The following is a 17851-nucleotide window of genomic DNA, read 5'->3' as shown; positions in this document are numbered from 1 at the left end:
GGGTGCTCGGCTACCAAGACCCAAATCTTAATCTACAAACCCACAAGCAGAGGTCGTAAAACCCTGCGCGACGAGGAAAGGGAATACCCCAAAATACTCATTATATTGGCGGATGGTACACCCGTACCACACGTAGAAAAAATTAGAATCCTGGCGTTACACCTGCAGGCAAATGGCCATAATGTGCGAATATTTCGTCGTTCGGTGGATGACACGATCCGACTCTTGCGTCGCATCACCAATAGACGCAATGGCATGCACGAACACTGCGCGATCCCTCTCGTGCAGGCGTACGCGATAAGACTCATAACGTATGTTCCCCCTACCTGAAGTGGATAGGGTCCGAAAAAAGACAACGTCGAATGCATGATACGAAAGGCTCTCAAGCACCGACTCGCCGTCGGCAATCCGCGACGTCGCGCGCGGCCGCGTCTCGCGGGAAGCGGTCCGCATACTCCAAATGTGTGACGAGGGCGACTCCTCATCGCGCTCGCAACAACAAAATTCTGCGGTCTTCCTCCTCTTTATCTCGGCACACACCGCTGCCTCGCTCCAGGGCAACGAGGCGGCCCACGCCACGGCTCGAGGTGTCACACGCCAAGCCGCGGCAGATAATGTGGTCGCCGCCTCCACCCCCGAGAGTGGGGCATAGGATTTGCCGGATCAGGACACTACGGCAGAAATGCAGCAACTAGAATCACAATGGGCGTGGGGCGATCGCCTGACCACGTTCAGAGACCTCACCCAACACTACAGGCTCGAGAAACGCACATTCCCGCCACCGCACGATAAACTAAACAGTGACGAGGCCGTAACCTAACCCCGCCATCTTACATCACTGCTACCCGGGTTTATATCGAACCGATGCGTGTAAAGTGTGCGGACAAAGAGCAACGCTGCAGCACATGCTCTGAGAATGTGCCGTCAACAAGGGTACTGAAACCACCTCCGTTCGCAACGCGTCCATAACCGCGGCCGTTACCAGTGTACAGGAAGCCTCGAGCTCGCATCTTCCCTATGACGCCCCAGCTGCGGCGGCCGCCGGGAACCTTTTCCATCGCCGTCGCCGCAGCTGGGAGGCGGATCTCAAAAGTTCAGAGTTAGCAGACAGGCTCTGGGTTGTCCGGCAAGCCGAGGATGCCGCCCGAGTCCAAGCAGCTCGAGCCGCCACCTGAGGCCTCTGCAACAAATACTGCCGGACCATTCTTTTTAATAAAGTTTCTCATTCTACTTCTGGCATATGGATTAAAAGAAGAACAATACATTAAAAGAAAAAAGAAAACTACGGAATTATAGTGCACCTAAGTTGCCCAAAACCTATGGCCAAGAACTACTTCAATGTAGTCGTGTGGTCGCGGCAATATAAATGTCGCAGTTTCGCCAGATAGCCGAAGCATTTATAGCGAGAACAAAGTATTTGCACAACTACAGAAAGTTAGGTTGGTAGTTTTACTAACTATACAAAATTTTCCAACCGCTCGCTTACTATCATATTTTCAAGCATGTGCACAGGGAGAGAGGAACAAATCTCTCTCAATTACCATGAACACCGGCTCTCACAACGCTGTTCTAATGAAAAGCATCGGCAGCAGGAATGCATGCATCGGGCTGCTTATTGATTCAAACCATCTCAAAACTTCAAATTAACCGACACCCACTTCTATGCGCCCGGAGAAACCGCGTGCATGAGGCCATTGGCGACCTCGGCTCAGGTTTAGCCGGAGCTGATTACCTCCGAGGTACGGCGTGCTGCTTACATATGCACTCGCGCTTTCTCTCTCGTTCTCTAGAGTGAAATTTATCACGTGACCTCCAACAATGGACGTTAGAGGTCATGGCCATTGCGGTCATTGAGCCCATTTTGGCTTCCATTTTCCGATATCGGGCGGCATGCTGAATAACAGGAGAAAAGCGTGGTTTTAATCTTCTGGGTAAATTATTGCTCGCTATGATGCAACTATTTATACTGAAAACTGAACATGAACCTTAGCGCTGAGGATAGTGCTGGTGATACACAACCTTTTAGGCTGATAGGCGCGAGCCAATAATCTTTCTGTGGTGAAGCGATGCGGTATGAAAACGAATACGTAGTAGTTCTGCAGAAACCCGCAAGGTGGAGAGAAGTAGCATTTGCTACGAACGGGTGGTTGTCTGATTTTCCCTTTATTCATTACTTCTCTCCACCTTGCGGGTTTCTGCAGAACTACTACGTCAAACCTTGCCTTTGCCTCGTGTGTTGTCGACAAATTCGACTTCGCCCTGCCATCTGCTAGCCGCCTGGTTAGCTCAGATGGTAGAGCGGCTGCCCCGGAAAGGCGGTGGTCCCGGGTTCGAGTCCCGGACCAGGACGAATTTTTCTTCAACTATGAGGCTTTTCTTTCGAGGAACCCGTATGGGTTTCCTTTGTAGCATTTGCTACGAACGGGTGTTTGTCTGATTTTCCCTTTATTCATTACTTCTCTCCACCTTGCGGGTTTCTGCAGAACTACTACGTCAAACCTTGCCTTTGCCTCGTGTGTTGTCGACAAATTCGACTTCGCCCTGCCATCTGCTAGCCGCCTGGTTAGCTCAGATGGTAGAGCGGCTGCCCCGGAAAGGCGGTGGTCCCGGGTTCGAGTCCCGGACCAGGACGAATTTTTCTTCAACTATGAGGCTTTTCTTTCGAGGAACCCGTATGGGTTTCCTTTGTAGCATTTGCTACGAACGGGTGTTTGTCTGATTTTCCCTTTATTCATTACTTCTCTCCACCTTGCGGGTTTCTGCAGAACTACTACGTCAAACCTTGCCTTTGCCTCGTGTGTTGTCGACAAATTCGACTTCGCCCTGCCATCTGCTAGCCGCCTGGTTAGCTCAGATGGTAGAGCGGCTGCCCCGGAAAGGCGGTGGTCCCGGGTTCGAGTCCCGGACCAGGACGAATTTTTCTTCAACTATGAGGCTTTTCTTTCGAGGAACCCGTATGGGTTTCCTTTGTAGCATTTGCTACGAACGGGTGGTTGTCTGATTTTCCCTTTATTCATTACTTCTCTCCACCTTGCGGGTTTCTGCAGAACTACTACGTCAAACCTTGCCTTTGCCTCGTGTGTTGTCGACAAATTCGACTTCGCCCTGCCATCTGCTAGCCGCCTGGTTAGCTCAGATGGTAGAGCGGCTGCCCCGGAAAGGCGGTGGTCCCGGGTTCGAGTCCCGGACCAGGACGAATTTTTCTTCAACTATGAGGCTTTTCTTTCGAGGAACCCGTATGGGTTTCCTTTGTAGCATTTGCTACGAACGGGTGGATGTCTGATTTTCCCTTTATTCATTACTTCTCTCCACCTTGCGGGTTTCTGCAGAACTACTACGTCAAACCTTGCCTTTGCCTCGTGTGTTGTCGACAAATTCGACTTCGCCCTGCCATCTGCTAGCCGCCTGGTTAGCTCAGATGGTAGAGCGGATGCCCCGGAAAGGCGGTGGTCCCGGGTTCGAGTCCCGGACCAGGACGAATTTTTCTTCAACTATGAGGCTTTTCTTTCGAGGAACCCGTATGGGTTTCCTTTGTAGCATTTGCTACGAACGGGTGGTTGTCTGATTTTCCCTTTATTCATTACTTCTCTCCACCTTGCGGGTTTCTGCAGAACTACTACGTCAAACCTTGCCTTTGCCTCGTGTGTTGTCGACAAATTCGACTTCGCCCTGCCATCTGCTAGCCGCCTGGTTAGCTCAGATGGTAGAGCGGCTGCCCCGGAAAGGCGGTGGTCCCGGGTTCGAGTCCCGGACCAGGACGAATTTTTCTTCAACTATGAGGCTTTTCTTTCGAGGAACCCGTATGGGTTTCCTTTGTAGCATTTGCTACGAACGGGTGGATGTCTGATTTTCCCTTTATTCATTACTTCTCTCCACCTTGCGGGTTTCTGCAGAACTACTACGTCAAACCTTGCCTTTGCCTCGTGTGTTGTCGACAAATTCGACTTCGCCCTGCCATCTGCTAGCCGCCTGGTTAGCTCAGATGGTAGAGCGGCTGCCCCGGAAAGGCGGTGGTCCCGGGTTCGAGTCCCGGACCAGGACGAATTTTTCTTCAACTATGAGGCTTTTCTTTCGAGGAACCCGTATGGGTTTCCTTTGTAGCATTTGCTACGAACGGGTGGATGTCTGATTTTCCCTTTATTCATTACTTCTCTCCACCTTGCGGGTTTCTGCAGAACTACTACGTCAAACCTTGCCTTTGCCTCGTGTGTTGTCGACAAATTCGACTTCGCCCTGCCATCTGCTAGCCGCCTGGTTAGCTCAGATGGTAGAGCGGCTGCCCCGGAAAGGCGGTGGTCCCGGGTTCGAGTCCCGGACCAGGACGAATTTTTCTTCAACTATGAGGCTTTTCTTTCGAGGAACCCGTATGGGTTTCCTTTGTAGCATTTGCTACGAACGGGTGGATGTCTGATTTTCCCTTTATTCAAAACGAATACGTGACTATGACTGGTTGACGACAACACAATTATGATGATGGCATGACAACACTATGGGGACAATTGCATGAAGACGAGTGCATGTTGGCCAGTGCATGACGACAATGGCCTGCTTGAGGGAAGGGGTAATCCTCCTCCGATGCATATGTACAAAACGACTTCACCCTCACGCCAACAATGAATAGGCCAAAGGTGCGTCCTCGTGAGCTCGCGTCTGACTGGAGGAAAACCATTTTATTTGTGCTTGTTGGACTAAAGAAAGAATTAGGTGCCGTGGTTGCTTAGTGGCTTTGGTATTGCACTGCTAAGCACGTAGTTGCGGAATCAAATCCCGGCCATGGCGACCGCATTTCGATGGTAGCGACATGCAAAAACACCCGTGTGCTTAGATTTAGGTGCACGTGAAAGAACCCCGAGTAGTCAAAATTAATCCGGAGTCTCCCACTATGGCGTGCTTCATAATCAGATCGTCGTCCTGGCAAGTAAAGTCCCATAATTTAAAGAAAAAATTTTCCTGGCTGCTTTAGCGATGGCTGACAGCCAAACATTGGCGAGAAAATGGCGGGCGGTGCAATGAAGAGGGAACATAATTAGAGGAAGCACAGAGGAAAAACAAAAAAACAAGTACAGAGAGCCTATTTATAAGAATTGCAGTATCTTATATAGCAAATATTAGGGCACTTCAGATATTTGGCCTCCCATACAGAAGAGACAACGGCTAGTGGGCAGTTAAGAGAGTCCATTTCGCCCTTCGAGAAAGTACATAAAAGGCGTGAAATAGAACAGTGATCAAGGTGAAGACTGTGAAAGATGGATTATGGAGAACACATGTTTAACTCGATCACTATTGCAGTGTCTCTATGAAACGGGCCCGTATGCTGATATTTAATTTCATACTGACGTTATGCCGCTTGCAAACCAAAGCGACTAAAATTTACCAAAAAACAATAAAAAAGGCCGAAGCCCGCGGGTATTCTATCATTTCAGAAATTTTGGGAGGCCTCAGCTTCAATTACGGCCGTTGTCGAGGCGTTTTTGAAGTGAACACAGAAGTTCATTCCTCTTCAAGTTCTACACAAGTTGATTCAACACACAAGTTCATTCCCTGGCGTGTGTGCTGATAACAGGCACGCAGGGACCACGAGAGGGTACAGAGAGAAACACTTTATCGAAGGGAAAATCCACAAACACGCAAAACGCTGTGTCAAGGTTTACATTTTTTATTGTGCTTGTTGCAAGAGCAATGGCATTGCGATTCTCTGGAGAACGAGCAGCATGTGCTTTGTACTTGTCACCGGTTGTGCACACAGAGTGCAGCCTGACTTTTCTGCTTGCAAGCATATTTGAAGCGTGAAAAGGGAGGCGACAAAAAAAATCAGCAGTAGAACACCCCCCCACCCCCCACCCCCCTGATAGGCATGTTAGGGGCCACGCCGTTCAACAACCCTGCATATATTAAAGAATGTGGCAGTGGCTCATGGAACATAGATTTAAGAATGGGACAGGGGTATTGATACGAGGAGGGGGGGGGGGGGGCGAGTGACGAGCATATAAGCCGTCAAGAACTTAGCGGATAATTATTGATATAAGGAAACTGCCTCGGCACTGCCCGATCACTCCAACACCAGACCGCCGTGGCCAATCTCCTAGCTGAGGCTTACCTACCCTGCCGTAACCGACGCGGCTTGCTACGGATAGCCATTTGAACTAAACGTATTGGTAATTTTCGCAATAACCGGGTGTCAGGAAACCCGCAACTTTCAAATCTCAAGGAGCTTCTAGCCCTTATTTTACTGTAAGCTACGGATGCCGTAATTTTCACAAAGACTTCTAAGTAGGAAGCAACCCTGCTACTTCGGACTGTCTACCTCATCAATTCCAGAGTGCGATCAAGTATCATATGCGTCGCGTGATCAGTACAATACCATGGTTGCAAGTTACTTCCACAGAGTCGGACAACAGGTCATCGAAAGTGTATGAAACTTGCGTCATATGACACTATCGAACTTGTAGCACGGAACTTCGCTTCTGTATGTTTAAATGAAAAATAATATAGCATGCCCACAACGCCGCAAACACAATTGACTGATAGGCGACTTGCAAAATAGTGACCTCCCCTTTCCGCACGTAGTCATGGCCGAACCACTCACTAGAAGACCTGCCTCTAAAACAACGCTTTCTTCACTGTTCTCGGGGCTGCAACAAGCATGCGTTGCAAACAAGAAGCGATACGATAGTGCGTTGTTTTCTTTTACAGGGAAGCTGTTTATGGCTAGCCTGCCGAGAAATTCTCATGTGCGCGAGCGAAAGCTGAACGCCCACCCTTTGTCGTCGTTCCAAACCTGTGCGTGCCCATATAATTTTCTAACGCTCTCCTGGGGTGGCGGGTACGTCGCTCGTGTCTAGTTTGGGCCGGCTCCTCGGGGCAGCAGCGCTCCAGTCACGTGAGTGGCTAGTCTCCAGCGGCTCCCCGATGTGGCGGTAGTCGTCCATGCTGGAGCACAATAAGAAAACGAGCAGTTGCCGAGCACAGCATTTCATTGAGCACAATCAATGGGTCGTGTATCGATTTGACTCTAGCTAAGAACCTGTTCAATATTGTACCCGAGCCGATCAGTGTTTACCGTAGCGACCACAAGGCCATCGTCACCACCATCACGACCAAAAAAGACTTCTAAGTAGGAAGCAACCCTGCTACTTCGGACTGTCTACCTCATCAATTCCAGAGTGCGAACAAGTACCATATGCGTCGCGTCATCAGTTCAATACCATGATCGCAAGTTACTTCCACAGAGTCGGACAACAGGTCATCGAAAGTGTATGAAACTTGCGTCATATGACACTATCGAACTTGTAGCACGGAACTTCGCTCCTGTATGTCTAAATGAATAATAATATAGCATGCCCACAACGCATGCTATATTACGCCTACTGATCAAGACACAGAACAACGCCCGACCAAACCAATAAATGTCTGTGCGCACCGTTCGTCAAGATGACCAGTCATGAAGACAACAATTGAGTTCGTACCTTTGTTTAAAATTCTATGTCAGCTCTGTGTCGTGTGCTAAGCAGCTTCAATGGTCGTCCGCCTCACAGAGTAGAACGGTCCCTAAATTATGTTTGAGCCCGTTTTTAGTGTTGTTCGTGTTTCTAAGTACCAGCTATGTCATCAACATATAATATACTCGCATAATTCCATAACTTTGTAATCGAAATTTTAGTTTTTAATTATGATCACTTTTAATATTATTACTTGACGAAGGTATAAACTAGCCCGTAGTAGCATGCTTTTCACAGTGCTTGCTTTTCAAACGTCTTCAAAAACGCTTATAGACTAAAGGGAACTTCGCGCAGCATCTCCGAACTTTCACTCGAGCCGCACCAGAAAAAAGACGCCAGCTTTGGAATTATACGAAAGAAAAAAGAGAAAGCGAAGAAAATCATGTTCGCCTCAGTTACAATAAATTGATCATCAATGGGCAAACGTTTGTCTGGGATAGCGATATGCAGACGTTAGTTCCACTTCAGACGCATTCGCCACTGGATAGAAGCAAATGACGCATTCCGAATTTCGTTCCCTCCGAAAAAAGCCCAGCAACTTGCTCGCAGCCTGAGCAGCTCTCTGTTCTGCTTGTAAATTATCGCAGCATAAAAAACAATGTTGATAGCTTCTCGCGTTTAGTAGCCACTGTTAAACCACTGATCGTGATGGGCACCGAATCACAGTTAGACAAAACTATACCTAATGTAGAAATCTTTCCGCCTGGTTTTACTGTCTATCGGAAAGATAGGCATGGACATGGCGGGAGAATATTTATTGTGATATCAAATGCATATTCAAGTGCACATTTTATTTGAAAGCAATTCTGAGTCTGCCTGGTGCCTTGTGAAACTACCCAAGTGTAGGGGACATTCTACCAATTCTACCTAATTAAACAAGGACTTGAAAGAAAACCTAAAATTGTTTTGGAAATATGTAAAACAAAACCGAAAAGAAGACCTATCCTTACCATCTTTAACAATTAACGGGAAAACCGTGACATCAGACTATCAGAGGGCAGAATGCTTTAACCAGTTCTTCAAATCCGCGTTCTCTCAGGTATCTCCTTGGGAGATTTCCAAGCCAATCAGGGTGATATGATGGCAGACATTGAATTTGATGTTAGTGGCGCCGATTCTTTATTACACCATTTAGATGAAACAAAAGCAATTGGACATGATGGAATATCCCCAGTGGTCATTAAAGAGTGCCACAGCATTGTTGCTTTGTATTTAACGATCATCTGTAAGCTTTCCTTGGAAACATGCCTCATCCCCCAAGATTCGAAAACGGCAAGTGTGGCACCAGTTTTTAAATCGGGTGATAGAAAACTCAGCGAAAATTATGCGCTGATTTTACTAACGTTGATATCTTGCAAAATATTCGAACACTTTTCATATAGTAACACACTTGCATTTCTTGACTCAAACGGTTTCTTTACACCTTCCCAGCACGGATTCCAAAAAGGTTATTCCTGCAACACGTGACTAATACAATAGCATGTATTATCCAAAGCCATTGGTAACAATAGTCAGGTAGACGCGTTCCTTATTGATTTTCAAAAAGGGTTTCATACTGTGTGCCCTAAGCTCTTAGATGTAAAGCTTGCTGCATTAAATGTAAACGAAAATGTTCAAAATTACACATGAAACTACCTAAAGCAATTACACAGTCTGTCATCCTAAGCAACGCTGTACCTTCACCAATAACTGTTTCTTCGGGCATTCCTCAGGGGAGTGTAATGGGCCCCTCGTTCTTTTAGTCTACATGAACGACGTTGTCGAACTTAATTACATCACCCAGAAAGCTATTTGCCGATGACTGTGTGATTTACAGAGAAATCATTACTGAAAATTACATCGGTACTTTGCAAACAGATTTAGATAAGGTAGCGAACTGGTGTAAAATATGGAACATAAATTTAAATATTCAGAAGTGCAGTAGCGTAAGTTTCTCCAGAAAATTATCCAAATTTCAGCATTGATATAACATTAGTGGCACGCTTATCGGCATGAACTCCGAATACGAGTATCTGGCCGTATATTTCTCCGAATCACTCATTTGGCATAACATATTGACATTGTTATACAAAAGCTAGTAGGATGCAGAAATTCGCAGAAATTTTAAACAGGCAACACGCGAAGTTAAATAAACTTTTTACTTCTTGCATGCCAGAACAACACATGATTATGCCTGTGTAATATGGAATCCCTTTCAAGATTGCGTCATTAATAGACTGGAAAAACTACGGGACGAAGCAGTAAGGCGTATTTGTAAGAATTACAGCCCGTACTCTAGCGTTTCAGATATGAAGGCCAGTTTAAGATGGGATCTGCAACACATACGCAGGCAGAAGCTAAGGATCAAACTATTGCACCAAATATATAACAGTCAGAGAGGTACCCATCACTATAACTATCGTCTGGAACCAGAATACATATCGACTCGCTGTAATAATAACAAAAAGATCTCAGCCTATACCTACAGCACAAACAACCTTTACTACTGCTTTCTCCCCAAATCAATTAGACAATGGAACAGTTTATCAAATGATATAGTAAGCATGTCAAATAACGATTTATTACATTCTATGCTGTGACTGCCCTCTTCTAAAAGAACTTTACGTGTTATATATTCTGAAAACCTCTTTGTTTCACCTTATTTGTATGGCTTTCTCTAAATGCTATTGTTGTGCTTCTGTTTGTGAGTATATATGTGCAAAAGCTTTTCTGCTTTACAGGTTATGTTTTGTTCACCCCTGCGTAATGCCTTTATGACGATGTGGGTACTCTCCACATAAATAAATAAAAAAATAAAAAATAGCATAATACGATGCGAAGTAGTTACAAGCGCTAGAAATGAAAAACAAAATTTTGTCAGAGTTGAAGCAAAGTGTTGTTTCGGCAACGCAACAACGTGCATCCTTGTTGGTAAAAAATCCTTCTACTGCAATACTGAGTTTGCCTTTGCGTGGTGCACAACCTCCCCACACACACACACAGACACACACACACGCATATATATATATATATATATATATATATATATATATATATATATATATATATATATATATATAGCGAGAGGGAGAGAGGGAGGGGAAGAGAGTTCAAGGAGGGGCAGGAGTGTTCATTGTCGGTGGAGAACCCTCCCCCCCTTGATATAAATTCCTGGCTACACCCCTGGACAACGATGACTGGACATGAGAAGTAGTGCGCTGTTCATTTAGTTTTCCTTCGCGCACTTCTCAGGTGGTATGTCAATAAAGAAATTTAAGGTATCTTCTGCTGGTATTCATGTAATTCAGTGAATGCAGTCTTTATAGTGTTCGGCATTTATGTAGCAATAATATATTAGATAACACGATAACAACGAAGAGTTTTGCAAGTTTCTCCTTAGCCTCCAGTTTGAAGAACTAATTTCCACAACCAAACAAGGAATGTGGTATTTTGAAGCGCTGTCTTTAATATTACCTATTTTATATCCGGGGCAAGCTTAAAATGCAGTTTTCTTATCGTAATCTAAAGTGGAATGAGGAGTTAGGTTGCTCATGGTCTCCACCGCAAAAGATTCATCGGCGTCAGATGGTGTTGCTGCTGCAGCTTCAACTAGCATCAAGAACTGCAATGCAGTTGTGCTTTGTATATCTACAGATAAAGTGGTTATCAGTTTTCTTTTTCTGCTTGCTGATTTACCTGGTCGTTTAAACAGAGCCTAAGGTCGCACACGTAGTCTTTGTAGTAATGTTCAGTTGAAGCAAATTATTTCGTCGGAGAATATCAAGTGTCGCACGTGTGGATGGAGAGGTACAAGTTAGCGCTGACAAATGAAACATTATTCGTGTACGGTGAATTTTCGGTAAAACTTTGACGCTGTAAAAGTTGTGGTGAGGCATGTCAACAGGGGTAGCTGATCCGAGTCATCCACGCTTAAAGTGTTATTGAAGGGATGAACTGGTACTGATACAGAACAAAAAGTACGAACCAAGAATGTCTACACAAAGAAGAAAGAACGCTAGGTCTCAACAGTTTAGCATCACTCAAATGAAGCACACCTGAGGAGCTGAAAAATCCCGCTTAAATCGCCTCGGTCCTCCTAAAGTCCCGAGGACAGGGAAATCTGCCGTCACACCTACTTGCGATCGGAGCGTCCATGGTCGACGAAAGATCCGCCTTGAGGACGAGGGCGCGCATGATCACTGCCAAACTTTTTTTCACTAAACACAAGCGGAGAAATACCCCCGAGGACCCTGGTCACTACCACCGAGAAGGGCGGGGGGAGCTTACTATGCTTGACTTAATTAGCGCGTCTTGGTGATTGGGATAACTCATTGATCGGCATTAAGAAGCCGATCAATTAGTTAGCGGTAAGAGGGAAAATAGAGAGAATTCCAGATCGAGCTACAGAACAGGTATTCGGCTTTAACTTAGGAAGAGGACCTTAGTGTTGAAGCAATGAACGACAATCTTGTGGGCATCATTAAGGAGTGTGCAATAGAAGTCGGTGGTAACTCCGTTAGACAGGATACCAGTAAGCTATCGCAGGAGACGAAAGATGTGATCAAGAAACGCCAATGTATGAAAGCCTCTAACCCTACAGCTAGAATAGAACTGGCCTAACTTTCGAAGTTAATGAACAAGTGTAAGACAGCTGACATAAGGAAATATAATATGGATAGAATTGAACATGCTCTCAGGAACGGAGGAAGCCTAAAAGCAGTAAAGAAGAAAGTAGGAATTGGCAAGAATCAGATGTATGCGTTAAGAGACAAAGCCGGCAATATCATTACTAATATGGATGAGATAGTTCAAGCGGCTGAGGAGTTCTATAGAGATTTATACAGTACCAGTGGCACCCACGACGATAAAGGAAGAGAGAATAGCCTAGAGGAATTCGAAATCCCACAGGTAACGCCGGAAGATGTAAAGAAAGCCTTGGGAGCTATGCAAAGGGGGAAGGCCGCTGGGGAGTATCAGGTAACAGCAGCTTTGTTGAGGGATGGTGGGCAGATTGTTCTAGAGAAACGGGCCACCCTGTATACGCAATGCCTCATGACCTCGAGAGTACCGAAAACTTGGAAGAACGCTAACATAATCCTAATTCATAAGAAAGGGACGCCAAAGACTTGAAGAGTTATAGACAAATCACCTTACTGTCCGTTGCCTACAAAGTATTTACGAAGGTAATCGCAAACAGAATCAGGAACACCTTAGACTTCTGTCAACCAAAGGACCAGGCAGGATTCCGTAAAGGTTACTCAACAATAGACCATGTTCACACTATCAATCAGGTGATAGCGAAATGTGCGGAATAAAACGAACCCTTATATATAGCTTTCATTGATTACGAGAAAGCGTTTGTATCTGTCGAAACCTCAGCAATCATGGAGGCATTGCGGAATCAGGGTGTAGACGAGCCGTATGCAAAGATACTGAAAGATATATATAGCGGCTCCACAGGCACCGTAGTCCTCCATAAAGCAAGCAACAAAATCCCAATAAAGAAAGGCGTCAGGCATGGAGATACGATCTCTCCAATGCAATTCACAGCGGGTTTACAGGAGGTATTCAGAGACCTGGATTGGGAAGAATTGGGGATGAAAGTTAATGGAGAATACCTTAGTAACATGCGATTCGCTGATGATGTTGTCCTGCTTAGTAACTCAGGGGACCAATTGCAATGCATCCTCACTGACCTGAAGAGGCAAAGGAGAAGAGTGCATGGGTCTTAAACTGTGCCCCAGGGCACAGTTTTAGCTCCCATTCTCTTCCTTCTTTTTATTAACGACATCGCAAATGGCATTGACGCAACGGTACCCATGTTCGCAGATGACTGCATTATTTATAAACCAATACAGACCAAGGATGATCAGGTTGTTCTGAATGACGCACTTAAAAATATAGCAAAATGGTGTCAAGACTGGCAGATGACGATAAATGCAGAAAAAACTGTCTGCATGACAGTAACGAGAAAGAAAGAACCACTAACCTTTCCATACGAAATTCAGCAAAGAGAACTACATAGGGTAGAAGAATACAAGCATTTAGGTATAATTATTTCTTCTGATCTAAAATGGAACAAACACGTGTCATACGTGGCAACAAAATCTCTCTCAGCGCTTTTTTCCCTCAAACGGTCCCTCAGATATGCTTCACCCAACACCAAACTACTCGCGTACACGTCACTCATTCGCTCCGTTATAGAATACGGCGCCATATGCTGGTTTTCATACATTAAATGTACCAGAGCGAAGCTAGAGAACGTACAAAGAAAAGCAGTAAGATTCATTTATAATAAATGCCGTCGTCAAGATTCCCCAACTGAACTTCTACGCTTAGCCGGGCTCCCAACAATTAGCGATCGTGCTAGATATCTCCGACTAAAATTCCTGTTTATTCTCCAGAGCAATGCCCTAAAAATAGACAAAAATAAGTTTTTAGTACACTCTAACACTAGAATTACAAGAACGAAACACAACAAACAATTATCTGAGTATAGGTTTCACAATGACACCTTCAGATATTCATACTTCCCGCAAGCTATCAGAGAATGGAATATGTTACCACAAGAAGTTGTCGATTGTACAACCGTCGATTCTTTTTTGTCTAAGCTGTCTAACCATATCTTTGTTGCCACATGATGAAATGTGGTTTTTACATTATGTTCTATTGTCACCATGAATGTGCATTGTCTATGTCGCTGTAAGTAAGTATGTATAAGCTTGTTTTTAAACCAAAGCCAAGGCCTCTTCTAATCGATTATCGTTGAACCCTGTGTGAATGATGTATTTTCCCTTTTATGAATGTACCCTTTCCTGCCAAAGCCTTCGTTAAGGCTAGCAGTATGTACCAAATAAATAAATAATAAATAATCCGCAGAAAACTAAAGTAATGTTTAACAGTCTCGGAAGAGAACAGCAACTTACAATAGGTAGCGAGGCACTGGAAGGGGGAAGGGAATACATCTACTTAGGGCAGGTAGTGACGGCGGATCCGGATCATGAGACGGAAATAATCAGAAGGAGAAGAATGGACTGGGGTGCGTTTGGCAGGCATTCTCAGATCTTGAACAGCAGGTTGCCATTATCCCTCAAGAGAAAAGTGTATAATAGCTGTGTCTTACTAGTACTCACCTACGGGGCAGAAACCTGGAGGCTTACGAAAAGGGTTCTGCTTAAATTGAGGACGACGCAACGAGCTATGGAAAGAAGAATGATGGGTGTAACGTCAAGGGATAAGCAAAGAGCAGATTGGGTGAGGGAACAAACGCGAGTTAATGACATTTTAGTTGAAATCAAGAAAAAGACATGGGCATGGGCAGGACATGTAACGCGGAGGGAAGATAACCGATGGTCATTAAGGGTTACGGATTGGATTCCAAGGGAAGGGAAGCGTAGCAGGGGGCAGCAGAAAGTTAGGTAGGCGGATGAGATTAAGTTTACAGGGACGACATGGCCACAATTAGTACATGACCGGGGTTGTTGGAGAAGTATGGGAGAGGCCTTTGCCCTGCAGTGGGCGTAACCAGGCTGATGATGATGATGGTGATGGGGAGGGCCCAGCAATTCGCTGCCCCTTCTGTCAAATGGCCTTGGCGGCTAGCAGTGGCCACGAGGAAGCTGCGTAGGACGCCCTTATTCTCGAATTTGACGGTGCCAGCGTCGGGGTTGGCGGCCCCCCCAGCACGGCATATTTCTACACTCTATTTGCCAAAGGTGTCTCGCCTGTGTGTCGTCGATGGCCTGTCAGAGGGGACGCATTGTTTGCTTCACGAAGCGATTCGGCGCAGTAAGGCAGACGTGACTGGAAGGTCAGTTTCCCAAGCAGGCCCATCTTAACAATGCTGCTTTGCTATTGGACCAGAGCCTACAGAAGTCGAAATGAAGGTTCTACGGCTTCCTGAATGTTTGAATAACGCCCTCTTTCGAAGTGTCCTCCACAGTTTCTGCTGTCTCAGACTAATATTTTCATCAAGACATCAGCAGAACCCACCTCAGGATAGATCTGGACGCTAACGTGATTAACGTTGCTGCAAAGTAGTGACACAGCTTTGTACCATGACCGATACGCATCATGTACAACGCGTGTTAGCAGCCTGGCTCCTCTCTTACGCTCCTTCTTTAAACAGGCTGTGCCTTAAGGCAGCATCGCCAAAAACAGCGCGTGTGGTGTGTGAGTAAATATACATACAAAAAAGATTACCTGACCTACGGGGGGATGAATTTAAGTTTTCACGAATGTTGGAAATCAGCAGTTGCAGATAACATACACTCTAAGAAAAAAAGAGAGTAAAAAGTGAGTCATGGCAACTTGACTCTCTTTTTTCTTCCGAAGACCCACTTTTGCGCGAGTAGAGTCAGAAAACAAGAGTCAACATTTGCGCATGGGTCGTTTGACTCTCAATAGCACGCGAAGATTCGTCGTGGAAGATCGCGGTTCCTCTGATATTCGACATGAGTCTGGCGAGAGAAAGATTTTAATGCAGGAGAAGAAATACCAGATAATCTCTTCTGTTTTAGGCAGGCCCTCGGGTTCCTATCCTGGTTGTAATGCGGTGTATCATTTTTTCATTCTTGTCATGTTCTGCAATTACTTCGAACTCTATATATTGATTTTCCTTGACCGTGTTTGTTGGTACCTCACACGCTTAAGCTATAGTTGGTTTCCTATGCTAAGGAAGACCTGGATTTGTCACACTGGATTCTGACAATAAGTAAATCTAAAAAAAAGTATTGGCTACTAAAGCGAGCACAGCAACGAGATAACAAGTTCAGCAGGCGCACACAACAGTGTCGATTGTAAATGTAATTCCGCGACATAAAATTAAATTTTGAAGATTCAAGTTCCAAGATCAATATCTTGTTATGAGGCGCACGGTAATGGGAAGCTGCAGATTTATTTTCAGCAGCTCGGGTTATTTAACGTGTACGGAATGCACGGTATACGCGCGTTTTCGCATTCTGACCCCGTTGGAATGCGACTGCCGCGGTTGTGATTGGACCCGTCACCTCGAACTCAGCAGCGCAACACCAAAGCCACTGGGCTACCGCAATGCGTTGCGTTCCGCGACCAGAAACAAATATTAGCGTACGCAACACTGCTTTGGAACCCCCTAAAAATATAAGAACAAAAATATAGCAGTTTCACCCCAATGCTGCATGAACCACTGCACGAACTATTGCACGAACCAAGGTTCGTAGTTTCATCGGCTGAATAAACTGCAGTAAATATTCGCTTACTCCTTAAATTAGCAAGCACTGGGTCACGCGCGCACGTGCAAATATCGACAGATCTCACTCAATGAACGCGAACACTCGCTGTCACAGCGTTGGTGTGATGAAGGGCGCGAACAGAGCGGAGCTGCCTCTTCCTTCAAAGCGTCTCCGAAATATTGCGCTATCTGAGAGCCCCCTCCCCCCCCCCCCCCCCCCCCCCAGCGTTGCATCCCTCGGAAATTATCTCCAAAACAGAGCGAGGGTGGCGCAACACCGGGCTAGAGCAACGGCTAGAGGAGGAGAAGCACGCTAAACTAGCGCATCCCTCTCCCGGCTTGCGCGCGTTTTATCACGTGACCTATAGATACTTGACTTAGGGCGCCCATCCAGCCCGGCTCAGCCTCGAACATTTCCTTCAACGCGCTCAGCCAACGGCGCGGGATAGGATCTTATTGCACTTGACTTTATACGTAAGCTCACGGTAACACCGACAGATATATTTCGGCGGTTGTGTCCATATAACTGCTATCGCAAAATTCGCAATAAACAGAAAATTTTACAAAGGACCAACAGCGCTGCTTCTCCACGTCGTGATACAGCGGTGAACGATATTTCTGGAAAATGTGTTGCTAAATCTCTCGCCAAATGACTACGCTCGCATTTGGTGACAGCGGAACGCAGTCGCAAGAAATTGTGGAGGAAATACCGGAGTTCTGGCAGCTTCAGGTGCACTAGATTATTCAGTAACATCGGCGGCTTTGTAGTTCTACCTTACATCAGAGCAAACTGCACTCGACAGAGATCAAGGGCAGCCGCACCGTTATGGCAAATTAAGCACAATTACGCCTCGTCTTCCCACTTCGAGCACGCTCCGACAGCCCAGCGATAGATATTTCAAACGTAACCACACTTGGAAGAGCAAATTTTGCCTCTGCGAAGTGAACGCAGCGGGTATTTCAAGACACGTGTTAAATTCATGGCTGTTTCATTCGTGAACATTACTTACGTGACTTAAAATTATAAGTGAGCAAAACAGTTTTTATTTCATCGCGAGGAAAGAAAACCGAAACTAGCGCAACTGTTTTGCTCAGTTGTGCAGATACGAATGATCCAAAGCCGAAGCCGTCAATAGCATGACGCCATTTTGCAATTGCGTTG

The 17851-nt window shown here is 45.6% G+C and overlaps 7 non-coding genes across 7 annotated transcripts; all 7 read left to right on the top strand.

Annotated features, from left to right (window-relative positions):
* The first annotated feature begins 2275 nt into the window (after positions 1–2275).
* On the top strand, positions 2276–2350 carry TRNAS-GGA (transfer RNA serine (anticodon GGA)). Its single transcript has one exon. It is a non-coding gene; the product is annotated as a tRNA-Ser (tRNA).
* A 207-nt stretch (positions 2351–2557) lies between these two features.
* Positions 2558–2632, top strand: TRNAS-GGA (transfer RNA serine (anticodon GGA)). The gene has a single exon. It is a non-coding gene; the product is annotated as a tRNA-Ser (tRNA).
* A 207-nt stretch (positions 2633–2839) lies between these two features.
* On the top strand, positions 2840–2914 carry TRNAS-GGA (transfer RNA serine (anticodon GGA)). The gene has a single exon. It is a non-coding gene; the product is annotated as a tRNA-Ser (tRNA).
* A 207-nt stretch (positions 2915–3121) lies between these two features.
* On the top strand, positions 3122–3196 carry TRNAS-GGA (transfer RNA serine (anticodon GGA)). Its single transcript has one exon. It is a non-coding gene; the product is annotated as a tRNA-Ser (tRNA).
* A 489-nt stretch (positions 3197–3685) lies between these two features.
* Positions 3686–3760, top strand: TRNAS-GGA (transfer RNA serine (anticodon GGA)). Its single transcript has one exon. It is a non-coding gene; the product is annotated as a tRNA-Ser (tRNA).
* A 207-nt stretch (positions 3761–3967) lies between these two features.
* TRNAS-GGA (transfer RNA serine (anticodon GGA)) lies at positions 3968–4042 on the top strand. The gene has a single exon. It is a non-coding gene; the product is annotated as a tRNA-Ser (tRNA).
* A 207-nt stretch (positions 4043–4249) lies between these two features.
* On the top strand, positions 4250–4324 carry TRNAS-GGA (transfer RNA serine (anticodon GGA)). Its single transcript has one exon. It is a non-coding gene; the product is annotated as a tRNA-Ser (tRNA).
* The last annotated feature ends 13527 nt before the right edge of the window (positions 4325–17851 follow it).

This window comes from Dermacentor andersoni, chromosome 8, assembly GCF_023375885.2.
Source record: "Dermacentor andersoni chromosome 8, qqDerAnde1_hic_scaffold, whole genome shotgun sequence".
Lineage (NCBI taxonomy): Eukaryota > Metazoa > Arthropoda > Arachnida > Ixodida > Ixodidae > Dermacentor > Dermacentor andersoni.
This window is presented reverse-complemented; position numbering and strand designations above follow the sequence as displayed.